Below are 17,274 nucleotides of genomic sequence, written 5' to 3' on the forward strand. Positions count from 1 at the left end.
GAACTGTTACAGAATTGTGTAAGAGATGCAAAATCAGTATCAAAGAGCATTAGAGTATTTTACACTATTCCCCTATAACACACCTCCTGACGTAGAAAAGTAAAAATTGACATGCGGTCTAAAACTGAACTTTGATTTTATCTGAGAAACCATTTGGCCTGCTTGTCCCAATATGCTGAAAATGCAGTTCTGCCTGGCCATGTAAAAATATAACTTTCCCCCAACTCAGTTCTGTAGGGAGCGGGTAGGACTCCTGCTTTAACTACTGAGATAAGAGAAGCAGAAATGAGAAATAAAACAGCAGGTTAGATGGAATTGGTGCAGAGCCAGAGGCAAAGTCCCTGTCCCTCGTTGCTATGGATTTTTTCCCCTTTACAGAAGTTAAGGTTCTTTTCAGGGGTTTTAAAACATAAAATGATATTACATAATCATCCCAGCTGGGATAGAGGTTTGATAGTCTTCCTTGCCACCTCAATTAAGTAGATCATCAGGCAATTTCTCTGCAAAGGTCAAACGAGTAGAACCCTCCAGTTTCCCCATCTCTAAGGCCTGAGATGGAGCTGAACATAAGCATCAAGCATCCTCTGCATGTGCCCCACTGTGTCAGAATCTGATAAAATACAACAGGATTAGGGTCCAAAAGAGGGCCATGAGAGTGAAACAAAACTGAATCCAGAATGCCAACCTCTTCCATAAAATATCTCCATCTCACAAAATCAGCACATTTATGCTTCAATACAGTCTCACTGACAAACTGGTAATGACCTCATTTTCTGCTCTCACTTAAGTTAAAATATTTATTGGCAAACTGTACCTGTAGCCTGTCCCTATATATCATTTGCAACCATTTTATATCCTCTGGATCTCTCTGGTCCTTTGTTTTCAGTGAAATGTAGCTAATACTATATACTTCCTTAGATTACTGTGACAATAACATGAAAAATGTTAACAACATAGTGACCTGGATGTGGTTGGTCTATTGCAAAAATGGTTACAGTTTTTGAGCCCCTTATGTGCCTGTGTCCTTTGTAATATGACTTTGGAGCTTCTTCCCATAAGAGGTGGAGGCTATTTCCCAATCTGGGCATCTGAACTGGCTATGTACTTGCTTTGGCTAATAGAATGTAACAGAAGAGATGGTGCATCTTGTAGGCTTTTGTTCTCTTTATTGTCCCCTGGCTTTTGCTGTAAATAAGCGTGGGTGACCCTGCTGGAGGTATGTCACAGAAACATGGAGAAGAACCAAGGCTGTCTTAAACCACACAAGAGAGAGCCTACAGCCAGTCCCCAATCTTGAGGGAATCCATCCAACTTCAGGAGAGCCTTTATCCAGATGACTGCAGATGCATGACTGAACCCAGCTGAGACCAGAGGAAGCACCCATAGGCTCCAGGGCAATAATAAATGCTTGCCGGACTCCCCTGATGGTCCAGTGGTTAAGATTCCTCACTTCCACTTCAGGAGACTCAGGTTCGATTCCTGGTTGGGGAACTAAGATCCTGGATGCTGCGCAGCACAGCCAAAATAAATAAATAAATAAATAAATGGTTGCTGTTTTAAGCCATTAGGTTTGGGGATGATTTATTATGAAGCAGGAGATTAGCAATATCCTAAGCCTTACCTTGATCCTCTGGGTCAGAAGACACAGGAGTGAAGCCCAGGCTTCTGCAACTTCATAATATCCCAGTTTCACACCTGGGATGTTAGTTTAAAAAATGTACTTTTCGAGTATCTATCTCAGTTTTAAATCAGAAATTAGAAGTAAAGGGACATGAGATTTGCATGTTTAACAAGCTCCTCAGATGACTCTTAGTCACCAGTAAGAACAAATGCTCTAGGACAGCCCTTTTCCCTCTTGAAAAGTACATGCCACACTTTTAATAGACTTTTCTCTGTCTATCTGGAGTCATAGACCTGTAACTTCAAATTTAACATCTCTTTCAACTGAGTTATGGAGGAAAACCTTTAAAACTATGCAATAGTTTACAAACACACACCTTTACACACAAAATTTCATGAACCAGACTTTGGCAAGAGTGCGTGGCAAGGTTCAAAGGCCCTGTTGTAAAGCTTGGCTGCATTTTGGAATCACCCCAGGGAGCCTTAAAAACTGAGCTGAGTCTCAGCCTCAGAAATTCTAGTTTCATTGGTATATGGTATGGACTGGTCACTGGAATTTTTTAAACATAATCAGATAACTCTAATGTGCAGCCAAGTTTGAGAACCACAACTCTCAATTCCGCTACGCAGCACCATTTCCAGTTAAATAAGAAAAAAATTCTAATAAATCAAACAAAACAGGTGTGGGTCTCATGGCCATTAACATTCCCTGTGATGGTCCAAATTACCTACTCTTCAGGAAGCCTTGTAGCTCAGTTGACATCATTTATCAGCAACCTGGAAGGAATCTTGGGACATGGAAATCTGGCCAGATCCTTCTTAAATTGCTAGCACATTAAATTCTCCCATGAGGTTGGATGATTTGGCCATTGATATTCAACACTTTTTTTTTTTTACAAATATGCACTTATTCTAAGAGTATTTCTCCCAGTACATTAAGTGTATTGTCAAGTACTGTAACTGGAGCACATATTTGGTGAGGAATCTTAGTTTGAACAAAGAGCAATCCTTTCATAGTCTTGGATGGTTTTAGTCTTGGTTGACAATGGCCAACTCTACAAACATCATCATGAGTAGATGCCTTGTTTAATTAAAGTGCCAATACTAACATTAATGTAGGATACTAATGTGATATGCAGTCCCATACCACCCCTTTCCCTTATTACTTAAAATCCAGATTAATATAATTTCTTAAAATAAGTAAGGATGGGAGGAGAAAAAGCATGGCACATGGGTTGATGCTTAAAATTTATGTTGATTTGTTGTCTGGTAACTAAGCATTTTTAAAGCTATGATTTTAATTACTCAATCAAGCATAGCCTGAAACAGCTCTTCTACTGGACTGGTTTTTCCTGCTGAGTCTTGATTGTGAAATAAGAATTTAAAGAAATCAGTGTTCATAATTGTCTTACCTGTGATGATTATGTCAATACAACAACCAACAAATACAAGCATTGAACACTTACTATATTCTAGAGATTGTACTAAGGTCTTTATAAGCATTGGCTTTTTTATTTAATTCTTAAAGTTGCCTTGTAAGGTAGGAGCTATTATTATTATCATTACCTGTGTTAAGGGAACTTTATGGAGATTATTTAAATTTTTTGTTCTTTAGCTTCTTTGTGTTTTATATAAGAAGAAGCTAAAGAATAAAAGAGCTAAATAATCTCTACAAAGGTCCCTCAATGAGTAAGTAAATAAATGCAGTGAAGTCAAGACTGGATCTTTGGCTGACAGACTCAACCACTAGACTGTATTGTTACATGTGGCATGCAATGCATTGTTGCATATAATGTATTGTAATGACACCAGAATCAGTGTGTGAAGAGTTGGGTGTAAACTTAGAGAAATTTCCAAATCCTCTGTTTTATTTCATGGTTGAAAAATAAAATCTCAGAAAGATAAAGTGATTTGTTTCAGGTCATGGTGCAAGTTTCTGGCAGCAATAAGATCAGAATCCCTGATTCCTCAGAAAATGTTCTTATACCTTCACATTAAAAAAAAAAATCTTAAAATTTTAATTATTATGCATAAAACACAAGTTCCAGGAATGTTTTCATATTCTAACATATATGCAAAATGATTAGCTCAGTTCCTTGTACACAGTGGGTACTCAAAAATATTAATATTAATACTCCCTTTGACATTTTCACCAAGATACTTTCTCTCTTTTTTAATTATTCAGAATTTTAAAAATACACACCGTCTTAAAATTCACTCTTCTTATCTTCTCCTGATTACTCTCCACCTCTGAAAAGATCACTTTCAGTGTTCTTTAAGTCTTCTTTTCCTTCACCTGATCCTTAATGCTAATGTTTTCAGATTTTGTCTCCATTCTCTTCTCTTCCCAGTCTATACATCCTCCCTAGCAACTTGTTCCTTGTCTATTGCTTCATCTACTTCCTGTGTGCCAATGATATTTTTTTTTAAAAATATACCTTTCCTGAGCTACAGTCTTACAGTTTAAACTGCCTACTGTATACCTAGATGTCATCCTCTCTGAGGTTTAGGGATACATGAGTCAATGTAGAACATTTGAGGGGATGGTGATGATTGCAGATACTGGAGTTCCACCCCAGTTGTCTGAAATGGATCACTGCTCTCCCTGCATTTAACAGCAAAGCAGACTAATTCAAGACTTCAGAGATGCCCAGTGGCTTAGCCTGCCCCTCTTACCAGTAGAATCCAGAACTCATCACTTCAAAGTTTTATTTTAGAACCTCTATTTTAGGATATGAGAGTCTTTTCTTTGTTCATTTTTTTCCCTAGGCAAACTATATATTTATCTGGATGCAGAAGTATGTATTTATACATACAGATATACATACATATACATTTATATACATAATAAACATTCATATACACATACATATACATAAATAAACATTATCCCCTTCTCATAGCATGATTGAAAGGTAGTTGGGTGGGGTGGGAGTAGAGGCCACAACATCAACATATTTATTCATAGCATGAAAATATTCATCCAACCGCCTACTCACTTTCCAAGAATGAAATGTTTATCAAAATGTTCACAGACTGTGCCATGCTGCTATGAAATCATCCTAAAGTGCCCAGAATCATTCCAATTACCAGGTATTCATACACCTCCCACAGATCTTTCTACAGGGGTATGGCACTGAGTGAGGAGTCTCTGTCTGCCTGCCTTCCCAGACGCAGAGCCATCCAGAAGCCGCCTGTTTGGAGCAGCTGTCTAGAGATGGTGGAGAGCAGGCAGAAGGCTGTACTTTCCTGGTAGAGATCAGAGTAAACACCCACTGCTGCCACAGTGCTTTAGTCCACGGGGATGGAAATGTTCACTTCCAGGTGGAATTTAGCACATAGATTTACTTTTATATTTTATGAGGGTATTAATTCTGAGTCAGACTTTCATTTTTACTCTGTGGAGGTGCATATTCCTAAATTCAATTTCCTATAGGTATAAAATATATTAACTTGGTTTTACTCTGAATATGGAAAAACATATAAAGGAGAGGGACAATTTTCACTTCTACTTCCCACTTCAATTTATCAAGCCAACCTTCCTACCCTAAAATAGAACTGTCTTAATATTAGTATTATTTCAAATTCCCCCTGAACATGGATCATTGCCTATACAACTGAAGGCTTAATTAGTACTATTATTTTATAAAATTCAGAAACATGCATGTATGAATTCTATAATTAAAGATCTCCATGAATTTGCATTTGTTATATGTGTATAATTAAAACTTATCTCTTCACCAGGCTTTCAATTGCTACCTATAAAATTTTACGTTAATTTTAAAAGCTTGAAATCAGTGTAGCATAGTAGAAAGAGTAAGAGGCACACAATGCTTGGAATTTTACATTTCTTTTGCATTTAGTTACTGTGTGACCTTGGTCAAGTTACTTACCATCTTTTTGGCTTTCAATTTCATATCTGTACATTGGGAATAACAATGCCTATGTCTCAGGATTAAACACCTTTTAGAGGTTAATTCTGAGTCCCTTCCCTCCTCTAGGACACAGAGGGAGGGTGACATGAATCTTCATCCTGTTTGGTGTGGCTAGACTATGAGGGAAAGAGATGGCTTTCATGCAGATGAAGCAGGAACTCTGAGTAACAGTCGTTGGATTCAGCCTGGGTTCTTCAGGTCCTGGGCTTCCCCAGTAGCTCAGAGGAAAAGAATCGGTCTGCAATGCAGGAGACACAGAAGACTTGGATTCGATCCCTGAGTCAGGAAGATTCCCCTAGAGGAGAAAATGGCAACCCACTCCAGTGTTCTTGCCTGGAAAATCCCATGGACAGAGGAGCCCGGTGGGCTATAGTCCATGGGGTCGCAAAGAGTTGGACACAACTGAGCATGTACACGTACATACATATTTCAGGTCCTAGCAGTGCTCAGAATCTCTCCTCTGCCAGTCTCTGAAGCTCTCCCATGCACTGACCCCTCCAACACTGCAGCTGCCCCCTCCTCTCTGATCCCAGTAGATTACTCATTTTCAAGCATGATTTTGGATGAAGGTGAAGCGGCAACTTTTTACTTTCTCCAGGTATCCCCCACAGCAGGAGACAAAGATGATGCAGATAAAACCAATTTGTAAGAAACTCACCAAAGCATTGGGGTTCTTTTGTTGCAAAAGGGTGTTATTAACGTGGACACATTGAAAGCAAACCCTCTCTAGACTGTAGCCGGAAGAGAGGAACAGCAGGTGTGTCCTCAGCCATGAATTTAGCTGTGAATTAACAATTGAAAAGCTGTCCTACAGAGAAGGAGGCATCCAATCCCAGCTCTGGGAGTCAACCTTTCTCAGGTTTGTCCTTGGACAGGGCTGGAGGATGATTTTCATGGTAGTAAGACTAAAGAAGTATAAGTATATGGCTATGGCTTAGCTAACCTTCCTCCTTGACTACAGGGCACAAAAATGACCAAATCTTCAATGATTTAGAAGGTCCAGAGAAGGAAAAATCTCCAAAGGAAATTCTTCTGAAATAATGTAAAAAGATATATGTCTCTATCTACAAAACTGATTAACTGTGATTTAAAATGTCTCTGTAGCACAAGGCTTTTGTTTTGGATGAAGTGGGCTATAGAGAAGGTGACAGATGACTCACATATGCTGACAAACTGAGCTGATGACTCGCTATCCTGAAGTAAACCAGAAAAGATCAAAAGATGAGGAAGGTAAAGCCACATTACTACACTGCAGGATGGAGGGGGCCAAGATCTCAGAGGATTTTTTTTCTCACAATCACCACTTGTACCCTCCCTGAGCCCCAAGACCAAGGAGCAGGCAGATTAGAAAAGAGCTTTCTCATCCCACTCTATGCAGCATTAATGGCATAAAATCCCATTAGTGCACTCTGGGGGTTCATTTCAAGACAGACAATGGCCTCTGAATCAGTCTGCCATGCATAATCATTTGGCAATAGGGAAATTACACAATCAAAAATTTAGCGAAGCTCCATGAAAGGCAGCTATATGAGGTCATACCTATTCCTTCTTTTGTGCGGATGAGAGGAATCACTTTAAGGCCAGCCAAATAGTATTTACTTCCCAGCTGAATTTTTATGATCAAGTCTGGAAAGAGATTCTATATTCTTTTAGAAGATAAAGCAAGAGGAAGTAGTTTGACAATTATTTTATAAGCAGATAAAAATAATTCTACCCGCCCCCCACCACCTTAGGTGCTTTTGTAACCAACCCTTTTAAAGGGAACCCTCCCACATTCCGAACTTCTGTTACACTCAAGTATGGAAGAATAGTCCTTTGTGCCTGTCTTCCCTCTGTACTTGCTTCTCAGCTGGCTAACCCTGCTTTTCCAGTAGTTTGTCAGACTTTATCACACAAATTTCCTTCAAATGCATGTCTGATAGTAAAATATCATCATTATGTATCTCATCCTTTATTTTCAGATACATTTACTGTTCCATTTATACAGTTCTTTTCTGTTCTTAATGTGAATTCATATAATAGATTATCTCAATTCCTATAACTGGGCTGTAACAAATTCTATCAGGGTTCTCTTAAATCCTTCTTTCTCTTTCTATTCCCACTGCCATCACCCAGTTTAAAAATCTTATTATGCCAAGAGAAGGTTATTGCCATCTTTATTCTGGGTTTTGTATCTTCAGTTATTTTTTTCTTCAATTTCCCCTGCTGTTAGAGTAATCTTATAATAACAATTTCTGGTTTAACTCCCTTTTGCTTCAATAGCTTAAATGATTGGCTTAAATAAAAGAATTAAATTACTTGTCATATAAAAAAGCCCTTCAGCCCAGCATTTATAGCCCTCCATGTAAAAGGCCCAAATTACCTTTTTTTAAAAAAAAAACAAACCTTTGCTTTATCCATCTTTTCCCACCTGCCTCTGGAAAATTCCTTCTGGAAAAGTTCTTTGAAGAGTTCACTAGGTCAGATTTTCCTGAGTAACCCGGTGGCTGCACCCATCTGGCTACATATGATTGAACAAGGGGTAGACAACTTGACCCAACTAGACCAATCAGATTCTCTCTTCAAGGAATTTGGATTTAGGATGCAACAGCTCAGCTGGTTATGTAATATTACTGGGCTTTTATTATGTAATATTACTGGGCTTAGATGGAAATGTGGATGTGGGAGTGAGTGGCTGTCATTTTGCCACAGCTATTTGGAGCCTATGGGGTGATAAGAACTGGATGAGAGCACTCTGAAGAGAAAAACATGTAAATGGAGCCAAAATCCAGAAAACAGCAAAAATAAGAGGCCCTGAAAGAGAGTTATTAAAAAGTAGATGCCTCAGTTCTTGAAGATGTATCTGCTTTTAGTTCTACACAAATATGAGGTTTGACTGGTCTTCCTGCCCTTGGGTTCCATGAAGTACTCTACTACTTAGAATAAAGCCTCATTAATTTAAGCTAGTTTGAGTGAATTTCTACTTCTTGTAACTAAACAGCCCCTGACTAATAAATATTCCCCAGGGACAACCAGATTAGCCTTCCTGCCAGGCCTGAATTACATCTTGCCATTTCTCACACCATCTGTCAGAAAGGCCCTCAATTTTCATTTTCTTACATTCTTGAGCATTTATTTCAATGTCATTTCTTTTGTCTTTCATGATCACCCTCATCTCAAAGATAGAACAACTTGCAGCAATTCTGCAATCTCAAAGTGTCAGGAGAATTTCAGGAAACAACTTCTGATCTATTGGATCTTTGGGCAAATAGTTCAAGAGAGAGAAAAAGTAGGACAGTCTTCTGTTTTGTTTCAGAAGGAAAAATTTATGTCTCACTTCTACTTAGGGACAAACCAGTTCAATGAATTAAAAGATATTTGGGGCACTGAGTTAAAACTTCCATCTTCAGTGCCCATTTGGCCAGTGCCTTGACCTTACCCCCTGCCTCTCTACCAAGAAACAATTTTTGTCTTATTTTAATGATGCAGTCCCATGACCTCGGGTTAATGGTGGGTGATATAACCTCCCTGGGTGTACTAAAGGGGCCACCCTGTTCCCTTTCCTCCTGTGTCGTGTAGCCCAAACTGGCCACTTCTGACTGCCATCTGACACTGAATTTGCCACTCACAGTCACCTCAAGGTCTCTTTCATTAGCATTAGTGTTCCATGGGCTCCTTTTCATTGAGTATGTAGTGCTTTGGCTCTTTTCCCCAGTGATTCATGCTGAAACTCATCTTCCCCCTGTTTTCATGGATTCTGTTTTGTACTATACTGTAGAATGTTTTTTTCTCTTATCTTGTGTTTTAGAGGAGCCTGATGAATTATGGGCTTCAAGCGTTTGGTCCTGACTTTGCCCTGACAACTTTGCAGCTAAAATGTGCACTGGTTTTGAAGCAGGTTGTTGTGATAATTTCTCCTTCATCAGAGGTCTCCATTGACGAAGTCTCATTTGATAGCAAATATTATTTGAATTCTAAGAGTCACTATATTTGGAACTTACTTTTAAAAAATCACTCACACATTTGTTAATTCAAGTTTTAATTTTTTCAGTCTCTTCAAGGTAAGTTTTAATTCTGTGGAAATCATATTAAAGATTTCTGATATGATTCCACCACTTGTTCTATTGGGGAGCTCTTTCCAGCCCTCACAGACCCTGTCATTTGCCAATTAGCTAATTATGTCATCCCTAAACACCTCTCCTTGACTTTCTGGACTTGGGAACCTGTCTTTCTAGTCACATGGCACCTGTTAGTCTCTGTTCTTTATCAGCGCTCCCTTTTATGCTTCCTTCTAATCATCTTGTTCCTGAAATTTCCTGTGCTCTGTTAATAACCAAATTCTTTTCTGAAAAATAATCGTGTAATACATACATTAGTCACACCTAAGCAGACCTTTCTTCTGTAGTATTCTGGTAGCCAGATTTCTATGATATGGCCTTGCTCCCTTCACTGTAGCTGGACATTCAATCCAAGCTCAACCATTCATGCTTTTTTCTTTTGGAGGCTTGAACAGAAGTAGAAGCATCATGTTTCAATGCCTATAGGAACAATTTAGTGGAGAGCAAACATTTGATAAATTAGTAGAGAGAAAAGGCAACTAGTTGGATCAATGTCTTTGAGTAGACAAGAATCAATGGAATCTAGTCCACAAATGGAGAAATTAGTTTTGGATAAGAGTACGGGAATCATCTATCATAACAAGAGGGAAGAGATATACATAGTTACAGATGCTGGTAGATGATAGTGTAGTTGGTTATTTTCTACTGACTGTTTCAACTTCAAGGAAAGTGGGAAATAAGTCATGAGGTGAGGCAAGGAGATGTTGGAGGTTAGAGAAGAAAAAAAATCTGAATAGTTGTGATGGTTGTAGAGGAGGTTGGGAGAGGGAAGTGAAAGACACAGATTGATTGCTTACTAGTGGTGAGGGCCCACTTGGGAGTCAAGATCATAAATTTGAAGTTAGTGTTGTTGTGTATTTTTCTTCAATTATGTTCAATGGCACAGGTGCAGTTTGAAGCAAAGACAGATTCCAGCATGAAATTTAGCTAAGCATGTACAAGAAAGCAAAAAAAGAAAGGAAAAAAAAAAAGAGTTAAGAAAGTGATTTAAATGACTGAAGAACTTAGATGGGTAAAGAGAAGAGTGCAGGTACCAAGGGGGTAGGAAAAAATAACAGAATGGTAGGATCCAAAATTTGGAGATTCACCTAGCATCAAAGTATTGTACAGATTGGGATACTAGAGGGAATTGAGCTAGAAATTGAGAAAGTGATGGACTGAGGATGGGAGGCAAGAAGATATGATTCTAGAGGATCTGCAGCTACTGGGGATGAAAAATAATGTGAGAGTAAGTGACTGAGGTTGGGGAAGAACAAGATACCTGCAGAGAAAGAGTTTTAAAAAACTGAGAGGTGAGGGTACTGGAAGGATCATCTCAGTGCACACAAAAGTCATGAAGAATAAAGGTAATCATATTATTAGATGAGCCAAAAGTGCGAAGTCAAGAAAGGAAGGGAGGGCAATTTCCATGGTGGTCCAGTGGTTAAGAATCCACCTTTCAATGCAGTCCCTGGTCAGGGAATGAAGATTCCACATGCCGTGGGGCAACTAAAGTGACACACTGCAGCAGACATCCTGCGTACCAAACTAAGACCTCATGTGGCAAAACAAATAAATAAATATTTTTAAAAAGAAAGAAGAAAGGGGGAAAATGGCTTAGGTCTTGGTAGATGTAAAGGGTCATATAGGCTATAATCTAATGTCATAGGATTCAAAGTTGAGGGAGTTTTAGGGAGAAGGAACAGAGAATGATCTAAAAGTAGTGATGGGGAACAGCAGCTCAAAATGATTAGACAACCAGAGCTTATTGTGCTTATAAATTGCTGGAATATGTGCTCAGTTGCTCAACTGTGTCCAACTCTTTGTGACTCTCTGGACTGTTAGTCCCTCATGCTCTTTAGTCTGTGGGAGTCTCCAGGCAAGAATACTGAAGTGGGTTGCCATTTCCTCCTGCAGGGGATCTTCCTGGCCCAGGGATCAAACCTGCATCTCTGGCATCTCCTGCATTGGCAGGCAGATTCTTCACCACTGAGTCACCCGGGAAGCCATGCAATAATCACTGGGCTCAGTCTTAAGACACTAATATGTTTCAACTCATTTAATCTTTAACCATTCAATGAAGTAAATACTATTATTACCCTTGTTTTAAAGACCCTGATGCTGGGAAAGATTGAAGGCAAAAGGAGGAGAATGGGGCGACAGGGATGAGATCGTTGGGTGGCATCACCAACTTAACCGACATGAGTCTGAACAAGCTCCAGGAGATGGTAAAGGACAGGGAATCCTGGTGTGCTGCAGTCCCTGGGGTTCCAAAGAATCAGACACAACTTTGCAATTGAGCAACAACAATAAGGATGAGAAAATCAAGACCTAGAACTGTAACATGCCCAAGGTCACACAGGTAGATTGGCTCCAGGGGGTGTGCTCTTTTTTCTGAAAAACTTTTCAAAAACCTTTTCATTTATAAATAATTTTAGAATTACAGAGAGGAGGCAGAAATAGTACAGTGAGTTTTCATAGTCTCTTAACTCAGCTTACTCTAATGTTAAAATCTTGCATAACCAGAACACTCCTAAGAACTAGGACATGAATGTCGATACAAAACTATTAACTAAACTACAGACTTTATTATAATTTAAGCAATGTTTACATCAATGTCCTTTTCCTGGTCCAGGGTGAATCCAGGATCACATTATTGCCTTTAGTTTTGGTGTTTCTTTAGTTTTCTCTAATCTGTGACAGATCCTCATTATTCCCTTTTCTTTAATAAACTTGATGCTTTTGAAGAGTCCTGGTCAGTTATTTCATAGAAAATTTCTTAATTTTTGTCTGTCTAGTGTTTTCTCACAGTTAAATTCATGTTGTGGCTTTGGGCATGAATATCACAGAAGTGATGGTGTGTCCTTCTCAGTACATCATTTCAGGGGGTACAAAGATACATATATGTTATGACTGGTGATGTTGCTCTTGAGCACTTGGCTAAAGTGGTGTTTGTTAGACTTCCTTACCATAAAACTGTTGCTTCCTGACCTGCATACAGATTTCTAAAGAGGCAGGTCAGGTGGTCTGGTATTCCCATCTCTTTCAGAATTTTCCACAGTTTATTGTGATCCACACAGTCAAAGGCTTTGGCATAGTCAATAAAGCAGTAATAGATGTTTTTCTGCAACTCTCTTGCTTTTTCCATGATCCAGCAGAAGTTGACAATTTGATCTCCGGTTCCTCTGCCTTTTCTAAAACCAGCTTCAACATCTGGAAGCTCACAGTTCATGAAGCCTGGCTTGGAGAATTGTGAGCATTACTTTACTAGTGTGTGAGATGAGTGCAATTGTGCGATAGTTTGAACGTTCTTTGGCATTGCCTTTCTTTGGGATTGGAAAGAAAACTGACCTTTTCCAGTCCTGTGGCCACTGCTGAGTTTTCCAAATTTGCTGGCATATTGTGTGCAGCACTTTCACAGCATCATCTTTCAGGATTTGAAATAGCTCAACTGGAATTCCATCACCTCCACTAGCTTTATTCATTGTGATGCTTCCTAAGGTCCTTTTGACTTCACAGTCCAGGATGTCTGTCTCTAGGTGAGTGATCATACCATCATGATTATCTGGGTCGTGAAGATCTTTTTTGTACAGTTCTTCTGTGTATTCTTGCCACCTCTTCTTAATATCTTCTGATTCTGTTAGGTCCATGCCATTTTTGTCCTTTATTGAGCCCATCTCTGCATGAAATGTTCCCTTGGTTCTCTAATTTTCTTGAAGAGATCTCTAGTCTTTCCCATTCTATTGTTTTCTTCTATTTCTTTGCACTGATCACTGAAAAAGCTTTCTGATCTCTCCTTGCTATTCTTCGCAACTCTGCATTCAAATGGGTATATCTTTCCTTTTCTCCTTTGCCTTTCGCTTCTCTTCTTTCACAGCTATTTGTAAGACCTCCTCTGACAGCCATTTTGCTTTTTTACATTTCTTTTTCTTGGGGATGGTCTTGATCCCTGTCTCCTGTACAATGTCATGAACCTCCGTCCACAGTTCATCAGGCACTCTATCAGATCTAGTACCTTAAATCTATTTCTCACTTCCACTGTATAATCGTTAGGGATTTGATTTAGGTCATGCCTGAATGATCTAGGGATTTTCCCTACTCTCCTCAATTTAAGTCTGAATTTGACAATAAGAAGTTCATGACCTGCCTCTTGCGAAATCTGTATGCAGGCCAGGAAGCAACAGTTAGAACTGGACATGGAACAACAGACTAGTTCCAAATAGGAAAAGAAGTAAGTCAAGGCTGTATATTGTCACCCTGCTTATTTAACTTATATGCAGAGTACACCATGAGAAATGCTGGGCTGGATGAAGCACAAGCTGGAATCAAGATTGCCGGGAGAAATATCAATAACCTCAGATATGCAGATGACACCACCCTTATGGCAGAAAGAGAAGAACTAAAGAGCCCCTTGATGAAAGTGAAAGAGGAGAGTGAAAAAGTTGGCTTAAAGCTCAACATTCAGAAAACTAAGATCATGGCATCTGGTCCCATCAATTTTTGGCAAATACATGGGAAAACAGTGGAAACAGTGGCTGACTTTATTTTGGGGGACTCCAAAAACACTGCAGATGATGACTGCAGCCATGAAATTTAAAAACGCTTACTCCTTGGAAGAAAAACTATGACCAATCTAGACAGCATATTAAAAAGCAAAGACATTACTTTGTCAACAAAGGTCTGTCTAGTCAAGGCTATGGTTTTTTCAGTAGTCATGTATGGATGTGAGAGTTGGACTATAAAGAAAGCTGAGCACCGAAGAATTGATGCTTTTGAACTGTGGTGTTGTAGCAGACTGTTGAGAGTCCCTTGGACTGCAAGGAGATCCAACCAGTCCATCCTGAAGGAAATCAGTCCTGAATATTCATTGGAAGGACTGATGAGGAAGCTGAAACTCCAACATTTTGGCCACCTGATGCGAAGAGCTGACTCATTTGAAAATACCCTGATGCTGGGAAAGATTGAAGGTGAAAGGAGAAGGGGACAACAGAGAATGAGATGGTTGGATGGCATCACTGACTCAATGGACATGAGTCTAAGTAAACTCCGGGAGTTGGTAATTGACAGGGAGACCTGGTGTGCTGCAGTGCATGGTGTCGCAAATAGTCGGACACGACTGAGTGACTGAACTGAACTGAACTGAACTGAAGCATTAAACTACTGTGTTTTTTTTTCTTTTGTAATTGATAGATACCTTGGGAAATATACTTCAAGGCTATGTAAATATGTTTTTTCCTCTCAACAAAGTGTCTGCTCATAACTACCATTCTATATTTCCCCTAATGAAAGTAATTTTATTGGGGAATTAGGAATGCATTAATAGAAAAGAGGGCATTTGATTTTAATCAGAAGCTAGATTTTCATAGCAGAAATAAGAGGGAAGAGTGTTCCTGGCTGAAGGGATAGAATCAGCAATGGCTCAGACGTCTGAACTTGCATGTTGCAGACAGTGAGACTAGTGTGTAGGCTGTATGTGGTAAAGCTTAGAAATGAGACTTAAAAGATACCAGAGCATAGATCATCCATGCCTTGAATTCTCTGACAAAGAATTTGGACCACTTTCCAAGTACTTCATCTTCTTCAGTTTCCAAGAAACTGCAATTTTGGTGGTGAGGAGGGGGAGGGGGAGAAGTCCTACTTTTTAGAGTCTGTATCTTTATCTATAAAAGGACCTCAGACAATCTCTAAGGCACCTCTCACTCATGAAGTTTTATGATTCCATGAATTTGTAACATTTGACTCTTTCCATGGGCTTCCCTGGTGGCTCACCTGGTAAAGAATCCACCTGCAATGTGAGAGACCTGAGTTTGATCCCTGGGTTGGGAAGATTCCCTGGAGGAGGACATGGCAACCCACTCCAGTATTTTGGCATGGAGAATTCCATGTACAGAGGGGCCTGGCAGGCTATAGTCCATGGGGTCGCAAAGAGTCAGACACTATTGAGTGACTTTGGCTTTCACTTTCACTTTCTGATTCTTTCCATGCCATTGTATATATAGTTTGAAGTGAAGTGAAGTGAAGTCGCTCAGTCGTTATCCGACTCTTCGCGACCCCATGGACAGTAGCCTGCACCAGGCTCCTCCGTCCATGGGCTTTTCTAGGCAAGAGTACTGGAGTGGGTTGCCATTTCCTACATAGCTTAGTGGCTTTCAAAAAAAATCTATCCCATGAGGCCACTTTCTCTTTTCCTCTCTGAAGTCTTACTCATAATCTGAGTTGTTTCAGTTGAAGAGGATGCAGGAACTTACTAGCCAGACTCTCCCCCCCTTCCCCCGACCATTACTTCCAATCAAAAATAGGAAAAGAAAGGAAAGGGTTGATCAGGGAGAACGATGAATTCAAGTTTGGACATATTTATACTGATGAGATAATAGGATTTTTTAAAATCAGATAGAAAATGTAGGGGTAGCTGTGAGGATCCCCTTGCTTTACTGTATGGTCTTCCATGGGTAGGTGGCAATACAATTAGAGACCAAGAACTGTTCCTTCTCCTGGAATCATGAATTTAAAAAATTCTGAGATGGCAGTGGGGGCTTCCCTGGTGACTCAGAGGGAAAAGAGCCTGCCTGCAATGCAGGAGACTGGGTTCGATCCCTGGGTCAGGAAGATTCCCTGGAGAAAGGAAAGGCTTATCCCCTCCAGTACTCTTGCCTGGAGAATTCCATGGACAGAGTAGCCTGGCAGGCTACAGTCCATGGGGTCACAAAGAGTCAGGTATGACTGCACACACACACACACACACACACACACACACACACACACACACGATAGTGGTAGATGGAAAAGAGGAGAAAAACGACAAAGGATAATTGGAAAAGCAGGGCAGGATGTCAATAAATTGGCAGGAAATGTAAAAAGCACTAGTCCTGCCGTGAATTTAGAGACCCACCAGAAAGACCACCTTGATTCTTCCCTTAGGCATTGGGGAAGAAAAAGAAAGGGGTACTCAGATCAGCAGTTAATAGGGTTTCCTAAATCCACTCAATTCTATTAGCAAATGTGGCTATGTAGCCAGGCTATATTGATAAAAATAATTTTACATTGCCTCCTTTTTATTACTGAATGCTGTTATGCTTTATAACAGAGAGCCCCAGACTGATCTTAAAATTCCAGATCAATGAGAGACAAACTATAATGGATCATCACTAGGTTCTTGACATTCTCCGTGAGCTTATTCTGTAATGACTCTCTGTGTACTGGGTGGTGTCTTTGATGGCTCCCTGGTGTAGACATATACAGCAATTTTGAAACCTGGCCAATTTGCTGGACTTGTTACCTTAAATCACTCGTCTTTTTTAAAAACTAGCTAATAGTCTGTGTGAGTATAACCATTCTAATTTGTTCAAGTATATTATCACAAATAACATCACAGTTTTTGCCTTCTGGGTTATCAGTATCAGGGATATTTTGTTTTACAACTGCATTACTCTAGGAAAGATTTAAGATGGCTTCAAGGGTACATGCCATATATCAAGATAACATAAATTAGAAACAAATGAGAAAGAGAAAAGTTAAACATCAGGTCAGGACGTAAATTGGAATCAGAAATGAAACTAATGCAAAAACAGATTTCCATTCTAAGCTTTCTAGCATCCATTTATATAAATTCTAAGACTATAAGGGCTTAAGAAACAAGTTTGTCT

General features: G+C 39.5%; 1 long non-coding RNA gene across 1 annotated transcript; it reads right to left on the reverse strand.

Moving 5' to 3' along the window:
• Nucleotides 1-839: 839 nt before the first annotated feature.
• Nucleotides 840-8,070, reverse strand: LOC122445194. Its single transcript, XR_006270472.1, has 3 exons — nucleotides 7,941-8,070; nucleotides 5,514-5,793; nucleotides 840-1,506 (listed from the first exon to the last, which is right to left on the reverse strand). It is a non-coding gene; the product is annotated as an uncharacterized LOC122445194 (long non-coding RNA).
• Nucleotides 8,071-17,274: the final 9,204 nt, after the last annotated feature.

This window comes from Cervus canadensis, chromosome 7 (assembly GCF_019320065.1).
Source record: "Cervus canadensis isolate Bull #8, Minnesota chromosome 7, ASM1932006v1, whole genome shotgun sequence".
Classification (NCBI taxonomy): domain Eukaryota; kingdom Metazoa; phylum Chordata; class Mammalia; order Artiodactyla; family Cervidae; genus Cervus; species Cervus canadensis.